Source organism: Pteropus vampyrus, unplaced genomic scaffold (assembly GCF_000151845.1).
Source record: "Pteropus vampyrus isolate Shadow unplaced genomic scaffold, Pvam_2.0 Scaffold3, whole genome shotgun sequence".
Classification (NCBI taxonomy): domain Eukaryota; kingdom Metazoa; phylum Chordata; class Mammalia; order Chiroptera; family Pteropodidae; genus Pteropus; species Pteropus vampyrus.
Genome location: NW_011888784.1, coordinates 15,302,872 through 15,312,841, shown reverse-complemented (window position 1 = coordinate 15,312,841; position 9,970 = coordinate 15,302,872). Strand labels below are relative to the sequence as shown.

The 9,970-nt window shown below is 37.2% G+C and overlaps 1 protein-coding gene across 11 annotated transcripts in view; it reads left to right on the top strand.

Annotated features, from left to right (window-relative positions):
* DTNA (dystrobrevin alpha) overlaps window positions 1–9,970 on the top strand; it is a 342,157-nt gene that overhangs the window by 150,244 nt on the left and 181,943 nt on the right. For all 11 annotated transcript variants that reach the window (XM_023531751.1, XM_023531725.1, XM_023531716.1 and 8 more), the window contains one exon: window positions 5,304–5,430. The gene's annotated coding sequence lies outside the window, so the exon portion shown is untranslated. The remainder of the gene's footprint in view (window positions 1–5,303; window positions 5,431–9,970) is intronic.

Below are 9,970 nucleotides of genomic sequence, written 5' to 3'. Positions count from 1 at the left end.
CCCCTGTCCATCCTTCCCATTTCTGATGTTCTTAATGTAACTGGTAAAAGTCTTAGAAAACTTTTTTTTTTTTTGCTTTTTTCTCCCCTAAATCCAGTGTCACGACTTCCTACCTTCCCTTCTTCCTTACTTTCTCTCTTTTTTTTTTTGTTTTGCTCTTTACATCATGGTAAAATCAGACACACTTATATCAAATCACATTGTGTCATTAATGTCTTAGAAGCGATCAGCACTTCAACAAATGAATGAATATATAACATGAGCAAGACGTGAATGGTCACTTATTACCAGGGAAATTTCACTAGAATCTATGCTATACCTGCATGTGGCTAAGTAAAAAAATTTGTCTTTAAAAAATTAATTGGATAAATCTTTGACACATCACATTTTGATTTAACCCTCAAAGTTTAATATCATTCTTTATGACCAATTTGGCAAGGGTACTGAGCTGCAAGAGACAAAGGGCTGCACTTGGGTAAACATTTTTTTTCCTGGTCAGTAAAAATATGTTAATCTTTCTGCCTCACTTGGAATTAATTTCAACATGGAGAGTTTAAAGTTTTAATGAGATCACCCCTACGGTGTAGTTTTGGCCTGTACTGTGTTTCAGTTGCATATTGTTCTACTTAAGAATTAAAAAGAGATTTCCACCTAAGAAAACTTAAGAACTTCAGTGTAGTGATTGTTTAAGTGATTTTGCAATTGTATATTTTAAAAGATACAAAATGAGTTAATCATTCTCTTTAAAAGTGTATTCTGAGAAAATGATTATTTTCTGATATTTTGGGATACATGGGTTTCGTACACTAGAGGTTTCTACAACCAAATATCACTACTATAAAATAAAACGATGACCTACTGCCTTACCCTGAAATGTAGCAAAAATGTGTTCTGTGTGATTGCGTATGTATGAAGTACATAAATAAACTAAAGAAGCATTTGATGGTTATGTAGGTCCCATATCTTCATATGAGTCATATCTTTTATTTAGCAAGTTTGATAAAATAATCTCATAACCATAAAAGAGGAAGTATTTATGCTGAATATTTATGGATTATTAATAATAAGAGGACACAAAGAGTTTTTTAAAAAACTTGAAACAAAAATATATATAGTTTATAATTCCTCAGGGTCATTAAAATTATTTGTGTATATGTGCGTGTACATATACATATATGTGTATATATAATTGGAAGTAATGTGTAAAAAGTCTTCATAGGTTCATAGGAACTGTCTCTGGGTAGAGGAATGTGGATGATAGGAGTTTTCTTTATAATTTATTGTATTTTCCACATTTCCTAAAAGGAAAGTTACTTTGATTAAAAATAACAACTTTATAAGTTTCCAGTCATCTCTTGATCCATTTTTTAATTAAACTTGCCTATTCATAAATACTGATATGTAGCTAATAGTTTTTACATTTCTTACTTTGAAAAAGAAAAAAAAAGTGAGTTTTTAGCGATTGGGCTCCTCTGTGAGCTCATCTGTAGGTGCTGGGCAAGTCATTAAACATGGGGAAAAAATGTTCTTTTAAAATGCAAGTATCATTTGGGTTAGCAACTGCCTTAACCTTATAGTAAGATGCAACAAAAAGAAACACAAAGGTAATGCCTCTAAAAAAAAAAAAAATCCATGTAGGAAACAGAGCTGAGAAATCCTTTATAAACCACCTACTTGCTTCTCAGCACTTTTAAAGAGTTGACTGAGTACCCAGCTAAACCGATGTTGACAGGCAAGTCACCATATTTTTTCTTAAGCGTTTCTGAATGTCAGCAGGGCTCTAGCTTTATGGTGTAAAAATATTCTACATTCAGGGCTGAATGTATATGTTCGTTCCTTCTGACAGCTATTTTGTCCAAATGTTATTGTTCTCTCTGCTTTATCTTATTTTAACCTAAGTGATGAAGTATGATTTTTTTTATCTGTCTATTAGTGAAATGTCAAAAACGAAACACAGTACTCTGCTACTGTCTTTCACTAGCTGAAGTATCGTCTTGCGGTCCTGTTATATATTACAGGGAATATTAAAGTAGGTGACTGAAAAGTGAGGCAGGCCGTGACTCTGCTTTCCCTGGATAGGTACCTAGTTTGTAGAATTGTAAAGTACAGCTGATGTTTCTGCTATCCTTGGGCTATAATTTGATGGAAAGGAATTACAGAAGCATAGCTCCCTCTGAGATCAGATTAATTTCCCCGATTATTTGGCCAAAGACTTAAAAACTTCACAGAAATATAGGTGGCTGAATAGCACAGAGCAGATGGAGCCCATCTCAACAGCACTTCCCTTGGCGCCCAGAATTCCTGGCAGCAGGGTCCCCCAGACTGTGCAGTTTTGCCCTTCTGCGATGGGCCACACTGGGTCTGCACAGCTGAGCTGTCCCAATGCTACAGCCTCTTTATCCTAGGAGCTTGAAGTAACAATCTATGCCCTTAATAGGAAATATGTTCAGACATCCAAGACCTTCCTGGTGCTCAGGCTGAGCTCTGTGTCAACAAGAACAAATCTTAGAACAGAGAGGCTGCCCAGGTTTCCCTGAGCATTCTGTCTCCAGCCTTAAAGCAGACAGGCGCATCTCCCAGCTGTCCTCTCCCTGACTCTGACCTAATATCCTTGCTTCTGAATTTAGTCCAAAGGCCACCGTTCCAAAACCACTTTGCCATAGCTTCCTAAGCCACTTTGACATTCTTAGGCCAGTAACTAATAATCTGGTGAAATGACCCGAATACGTTTATACTACTACTCTCTGTAGGAACCAAGTAAGAAAATACTGAGCTTCGTGTTTGCTACTTATTCCACCATTAATCAAATAAACATTCAGTGAGGATTATTCATCATTAAAGATGACTTATTAAAGATGATGAAGAAATAAATAAGCCAATCCTTGCCCTCCAGTTGCACACACTGAGAGAAAGAAGAAAATTTATGGCAGTTGTACATGGTAATGTGTGCTCCAGTAAAGGAACTCGGTGGGTGGTGTGGAAACACCAAGGTCTGGGTATAGAAAAGTAGTTCTAATAGTAGAGCTGGGATGTGCAGGTAGGAGCTTGATGTGCTGTAGAGTTGGAACAGGCTTCAGAAGAGGAAGTAGGCCAGAGGTCTGCATGGGACCTGTAGTAAAATTATAGGATGGTATAAGGAATTATAGGGACTTGAACAATCCAGGGTTTCTAACTTATGCACTGCTGTCATTTCGGACTGGATAATTACTTTTCGTGGGGAGCTGTCCTATAGGATGTCCACCAGCATCTCTGACCTTTACCTACTAGGTGCCAGTTGCAGCTACACTCCCTCCACAGAAAATGTCTCTAGATTTTGCCAAATGTCCCAGTAGACAGAAGCCAGGAGGGCTAGGGATAGAGCTGCCTCCAGATTAGGCAACTGCTTTTGATTACTGCCTGTGATTGAACAGGTTGAAATAGAGGCCACGTCTTGGTGAAGGAAGAAGAGCAAAAACTAAAGTCGGCTTACGATCAAGATACTATCCAAGTTGCAACTTTTACTGGAGTCATAGGTCTCAGTTAAGGTGTGCAACCCGAGCCACCCTGTGGGGTACTTTAACATAGAGTCTCTACTTCAGCCTTGTCTCATCTTCCTCCCAGTCTGTTGTAGTCTGTGGGAACCGGGCAAAAAAACTAAAATGCAAAACATCCTTCCCAAAATTACCAGGTAGAGGGGCAGCAACCGGTAGCATGATACTAAGATGTCTCTAGGCCAATACCAAAGGATTTCTTGAACAACTATATTGCCAAATATGGTTGGCTCTAAGTTTATCTATGTGTATGAACTTTATATATAACTTTGTTACTTTATAAATAAACATATATATATAAGATTTGTAAGGTTTTTCATGTATTTTTCTGATGCAATGGCTTGGAGAGCTGAATTCGTGAGGGGGGGATAATATTTTTAATATATAATTTTTTCCAAGATGCATAGGTCTAATTTATGTGAACCTCAATTTTTAAAAAGTAGTATGTACTTTATGAAAAGAAAAGATATCTGAAAGTACTACCATTGTAATAATATCTTTAATTCTAAGAATTCCAAATACATGTATGTACCTAGAATCTAAATACAAGGAAGGATGGTTGGATTCTAATATGGCAGAACAAGGTTAATTGTGTCATGAAAACTTCTTTAACTGCTGTTAAATAAATCTCATGCAATAATGAATATATCCGAGAACTTGGATTAGAGGCAGAGGGAGTTATTGCACAGAATTTTCTCTATGAACCTAAAATTATAGGTTGCCCGAAGCCATGAAGCTAAATAATCGTCGTAATCAGTTTAAATAACCTTGGTTAAAGAAAATAATTGGCGGAGGAAAGCACAGCATGGAGCTAGAGACAGAGAGCACCTTTGCCCCACCCAGGGCGCGGAGCTAGGCTCCTTCTGTCTCTTCTTTTTCCACCTCCACTGCCAGCAGAAGCCTTCTTCCCTTTATTTTCTGTGATTCCCGTCTACACCCCATTCTTTTCCTTCATCTTAACATGGAATTCCCTGTGCTTCAGATTTCTCTGCTTCCAGCCATCTAGCCCCTGGGAAAGTAACACCAGCTTGTGTGTTGGCAAAAAGGAAAGGGACAGAGAAAGAGGAAGAGAGAGTGGTGGGAAAGACTAGCTGATGGGAGGTGGTGAGCAGGGTGGCTGGGTCACTACCAAGCAGAGGGACAGGGAATCTATGCATTGGAAACTACAGTCTCTTTCAGTTCTCATCTGTAATTTTTTTCCAGAAGGCAAAAGCTTATAAAATTGTTCAGCTTTGTTAAGAAACATAACAGTTTTACGAACTATTTACTATTTATGTTATTACTATACAACATAATAAATCATACGGATATCTACTTCTGGCTGCTCAAGCTTAAACCAGTAGAGGAAATGCTGGTCTAGGAAACTGATTCAACTTTAACTTCCTTGGCTTTAGTAGAAATTACGGTGATACAGTATTCTAGAAAATTATCTACTTGGAAAACATAGAAGATTCCATATTTTTCTGCTTCTGGGTTTTTAATCAACTTAAAACACAGAGCTAGGTTAGAAGCCCAGGGTTCAAGGCCACTCTCTGTTACTAACCAGCTGCTTAATCTTGCACAGTCACTTTACCCCTCTGGGCCTCACCATCCTCATCTGTAAAAAAACTTCTGGCACAATGTCCGTTTTCCTAATATTTTTTATAGTAAATGAAAACCAAGGTTCTGAGTTGAGTATTATGCTCTAGATCTGCCTGTTCTGCTTCCTGTTTCTATAATAAACATGTAAGTGTGAGTTGCTTAACTAAATAAAAGTCTTTTTTCTCATTGCAGATAAATAGAATTTACCAGTCCCTGGATGAAGTGCTTGGGAAGTCTTTAAATGCCATAGTCAACTGCCATTTCAGAGAAAAGATAGATGGTTTTGGAAAGTTCATGCTGTTTCTTCATTGAATTTTAGGTGAGTGTGTCTGAGACAAAGAACTTAAGATGGACAAAGAGCCCTTTTCCTTTAAAGTGCTTCTCTCCTTGCATGAAAAGAAAATGGGTTAAATATTATCTACGTTTTGTACTTAGTGAGGTGCCAGAGAGTGAAAGACTTAGTTTCTGTGCCTTTGTTTATTTTTTATTATTATCAGAAACCATCTGAAGTATGAGGCGTGAGATGTAGCGATGGCCTCAACATTGCTTCCTGGTTTCTATCAAACAAATGCCCTAGTACTTCATTCTATGTTAACGGCCATCTAATTTTTAAAACATATTAATGCATTTAATTTCAGGGTAGTAAGCCAAAACGAGACAAAACCCTGTTTTAATGGCATAAACTAGAGGAAATTTTCATGGTGGTAATGACAGTTTAATTATTAACAGTCTGTGTGTGAGAAAAGGCTAACTTTTCAGAGGCTGCTCATGGGGAGGTTTTATAATGCTTAAATTAAAAGAGGGCATGGTTTAGGTTAGGTGCAGTTTCTAACTCCTGAGTACAATTAAGAGCACACACATGCTCACATATATTGTTTTGTTTTACCTGGTCATAAAATGGCTGGATAAATATTTTTCTATCATCATACATAATTACTCTTCCATGCTGCAAAAGACACGAGCCTACAAATTGTTGCTTTACAATTAGTTCGCAATATGCCGTTGTCATTTCACAGCAAAACAGAGGAATAGAGTGGTGGTCTTTTTGAGGAAATTGTGTATCTTTCCACCTCCTCTTGAGTCTAGTTTTCAAAGTATGGCTTTATTATCCGCTTTGAAGAATGATGATTTCTAGAATGTCAGAATATACCTCTGTTCACAATTCTGAGTAAAACACAGAGCATTGATCATTGTTTAAATCTAATCCAAAAGACAGGGATACTTTCTTTATACTTTTGGTTAACTTCAAAATGAATGTGGATAATTTCTCATACTCTTAAGGGTTTATAAATTTGGTTTATTGGGATTGTATGCGGAACAAAAATGGCGATTTCATTTATTTACAAGACGTTGGTTGGGTGCAGTTCCCAGGAACTAAACTTGGTTCCCTTTAAAAATATCAGTAAATCAGTTTGTCTAGCGTGACATTACTTGGGTGGAGAAAATGAAAATGGAAAACTTATTTACTTAACGTTCTATTTTCCTGTTGTGCCACTCTGTACCTCTCTTTTTACCTTTACCCTGCATTCCTTGCCCTGTTTCTACTCTGCTGGTTCCATGATAGTGTGACTCCTATTGGCTGGGTTTTCTGGCCCCCAAACCCAGCTCCTTTTACCTTTTACCTCTAGCTTCCCCCAACGACTTTGCACTCTGGGCTGCAGTAATATCACCTCTTCCTTTTGTCCCTTGAGACTTGTGGGTGGCAGTGCCTTTAACTCTCTGCTGCTGCTAATCTCCAGTTTGATTCACTATCCCCAGTTTAGCGTCTCAATTCCTTCATTATCTGTGTAATCATTTCCCTGGATTAAATTCCATCTGTTTTCAATATTTAAGTGTTTTCTCTTTTCCTGGTTAGATCCTAACTAACCCATCAGGACTTCATTAATTTCTTCCAAAATTATCGGAAGAAAAGCGAACAGGGATCACTTGCTTCTCTCAAGGAAAATAAATGATTCTCAGGAAATAAATTTAAAGTTAAATGTAAAATGGGGTTTTTTACACTGAAAAAAAATTTAGCTTAATATATTTAAAGCCATATTCTAAGCTATACAATGTCATAGTGTTAATTTGTTGCTCTTAATAAGATCATTGTTGATATTTCAATCTTGCATGTCAAATTAATAGGAAGATTTTTAAATTCTCAGCTACATAGCAAATATGATTTTTACTTTTTTAATATTCACATTTCACAAGCTTCTATATGTATGATAAAAGACCCTCTTCTTAGAGTATCAGTCTCATTCCTGCATTCACATTTAAATCTAGAACTTCAGATCTATTTTATTATGGATCTGACCTTTCTCTTTCAGTAATGGTTGTTTGCTACTCGATGCCTTATGATCTGAACATTTCACATTTCCTATAATAAATACTGACTGTATTGGAAAGCAAAGTGATCAGGATGCTAATGTCTGTCTTTTTTGACAAGTAAACAATTCACCAACAATCCCACTCACTCTAAAAGGCTTCCTTGGTATTAAAGTAGCTTTTCACTGAATCATTTTGTCACTTTACTTGGTTATTTTAAATGCAAGTGCCTTGCTGTTTTCATTTCCTTCTCATTTATTTATGTAGACATTCCCTTTTCAATCTTTTCTCAGAGGTCGTCATGACTGCTCATCTGCCCATTTTAATGTATTGTGAGTACTCTCGAAGGGACTTGTTGCCTCCCTACCAATAATTTTTGTCTATTCAACCAATGCAGTACCTGCTTGCGAATCCTTTCAAATAACGTGAAAATGCTATCAGGAGCAAAATTACTTTTGGACGCCCCTTCATAACCTAAAATTGGGAGACACAGGGATGAGTAACTTTACAGTATGGTTTAAGATGCAGTGAATAACCGATGTTCTCAAAACACATCTTCCTTGGTTTGGTACAGCACTGAAAATTCTAGTCATTAACATTTCTCTCTAGTTTCTGGAAGTGAGGCTTTATAGTCATGTTTAAAATAAAATACTCTTGGGGAGAGAAATGCATCCATTCATAATGGATATTACATCATAGGTGAGGGAAATGAATTAGCAAAGAAGAGAATCCTGGGCCAGCAGTGCAAAAACTCAACTTCTGAGGGTTTGGTACACACAAGTTAGGAGGAGGCTACCGAAATAATCTCGCTAACTTTATAATATTGCCTGGTGGGTCAAGGGGAACGCCTTTCATAGATAACCAGGCTAAACATATCTTAACGTCATCTTGGAGGAGGGGGAAGGAGGGATGGAGGAATTAGTTCTTACACAAATGAGCAACATTACGAATAGAGATTTTACATCACAGTGCCCAGATAGTTCAGGAAAGTGCTTTAACCAAGATGCAGTCAGTAGTACTTCTGCTGAATCACAGATTATAGTGTGGGAAAAATCAAATGTGTTTAAAGGCAGAAATCATCTGTTATCCATCTTTGTATCCCTGGAAAATAGCCTAGTGCTTGGCACACTACAGATAATGTCTAAATAAAAAATTAGCAAATAAAGACAAAGGCACAGAGCAACACTGGCTGATACTTATTGAGTTCCTCCTTTATGCCAAACACTGTTCTGTATACGTATACGCTTCATTTCATGCTTAAACAACCCCATAACATAGGTAATAATAATCTCCTTTCTTAAAGATGAGGAAAACTAGAGCCAGAAAAATTAAATGATCTACCCGAGGTTAAATAACATGAGGTGAAAATTCAAGTCTGTTTTCAGAGCCTGAGAGCTTAATTATTTTGCTCTACTGTCTCTCATGTAATATAGTCATAAAATAATTTTAAAACACAGAAGCAACATTGCTTATTATTAACAAACTCAAGTCATTTCAGAATATACCCGTATTAAGAAAACTTGCCCAAACCTTGAATTGCCTTGCTTTGAACACAGATTTTCTCTTGTCATTGTTTTTACTCGATTTTCCTTTTAAAGCATGAGTGCTTATATCAACTTCCTAATTTACATTCAGATCTCATCATTTCCATTCTTTAATGGTGTGCTCTGAAATTAATATTTTAAGTATCCTATTGCTTCCTTCATGCCATTTGCTTAATTTAAAAACGTATAATCTTGAGCAGCAAGTTACTTAAACTCTCTGAGCCTTAGATTTACCACATGAAAAGGCATGTCTAATTTGTTGTGAGGACTAGAAAATAATGTTCATAAAACAACTAAAACAACCAAGTAAAGTTCTAGGTACGTAATAGATGCCTAACAAACAGTAGCCAACATGACCTAATTACTCCCACCCACTTCTGTCTGAAAGCCAGTGTTTGCTGCCCCATCAACTGCAGAGCGTATTCTGTGTCCTGTATTCCTTAGCATGTCATAATATAGGCACAATAAACCTCTTGAGTCTCACTGCCCACCTTTGCTGCTCATCAGTTGACCTCTGCTAACCTGAGAATGACCTGCCTTCTCTCAGCCATGCTCTGTGCCTTTACTTTTGCTCATGCTGGTTCTTCTGACTCCACTCTTTTCATGACTCCAAATCCCTGTCACCCGCAAGCACACATGAACTCTTCAGTGGCTTGCAACATCCTAGTTATCGTTCAAGATCCGTCACAGCTGTTGCTGTTACCATTACAGTGAAGTCACTGATAAACCCCTCCTGAGTCAACAGTTATCAGTTCTGTCTCTGAATTCACATAGCCCTTTGGGCCATTTCTAGATTGGCTCCTATTGTAGACAACAGAAAGAAAAGTAATCTCATTCAGTCACTCACAGGCTCGCGTTGGAATTTCTCATGGTATCTGTCTGTCCTCTGAAACTTTCATCAATGGCAAACACCAAGTGTTTTATCTTTGAATCTCCTGTAACACGTTCAAAATAGTCTCCTTTTTGGTGTTAGATGAAGTATGGAGGGTCGTGTTTTTAGGTATGCTT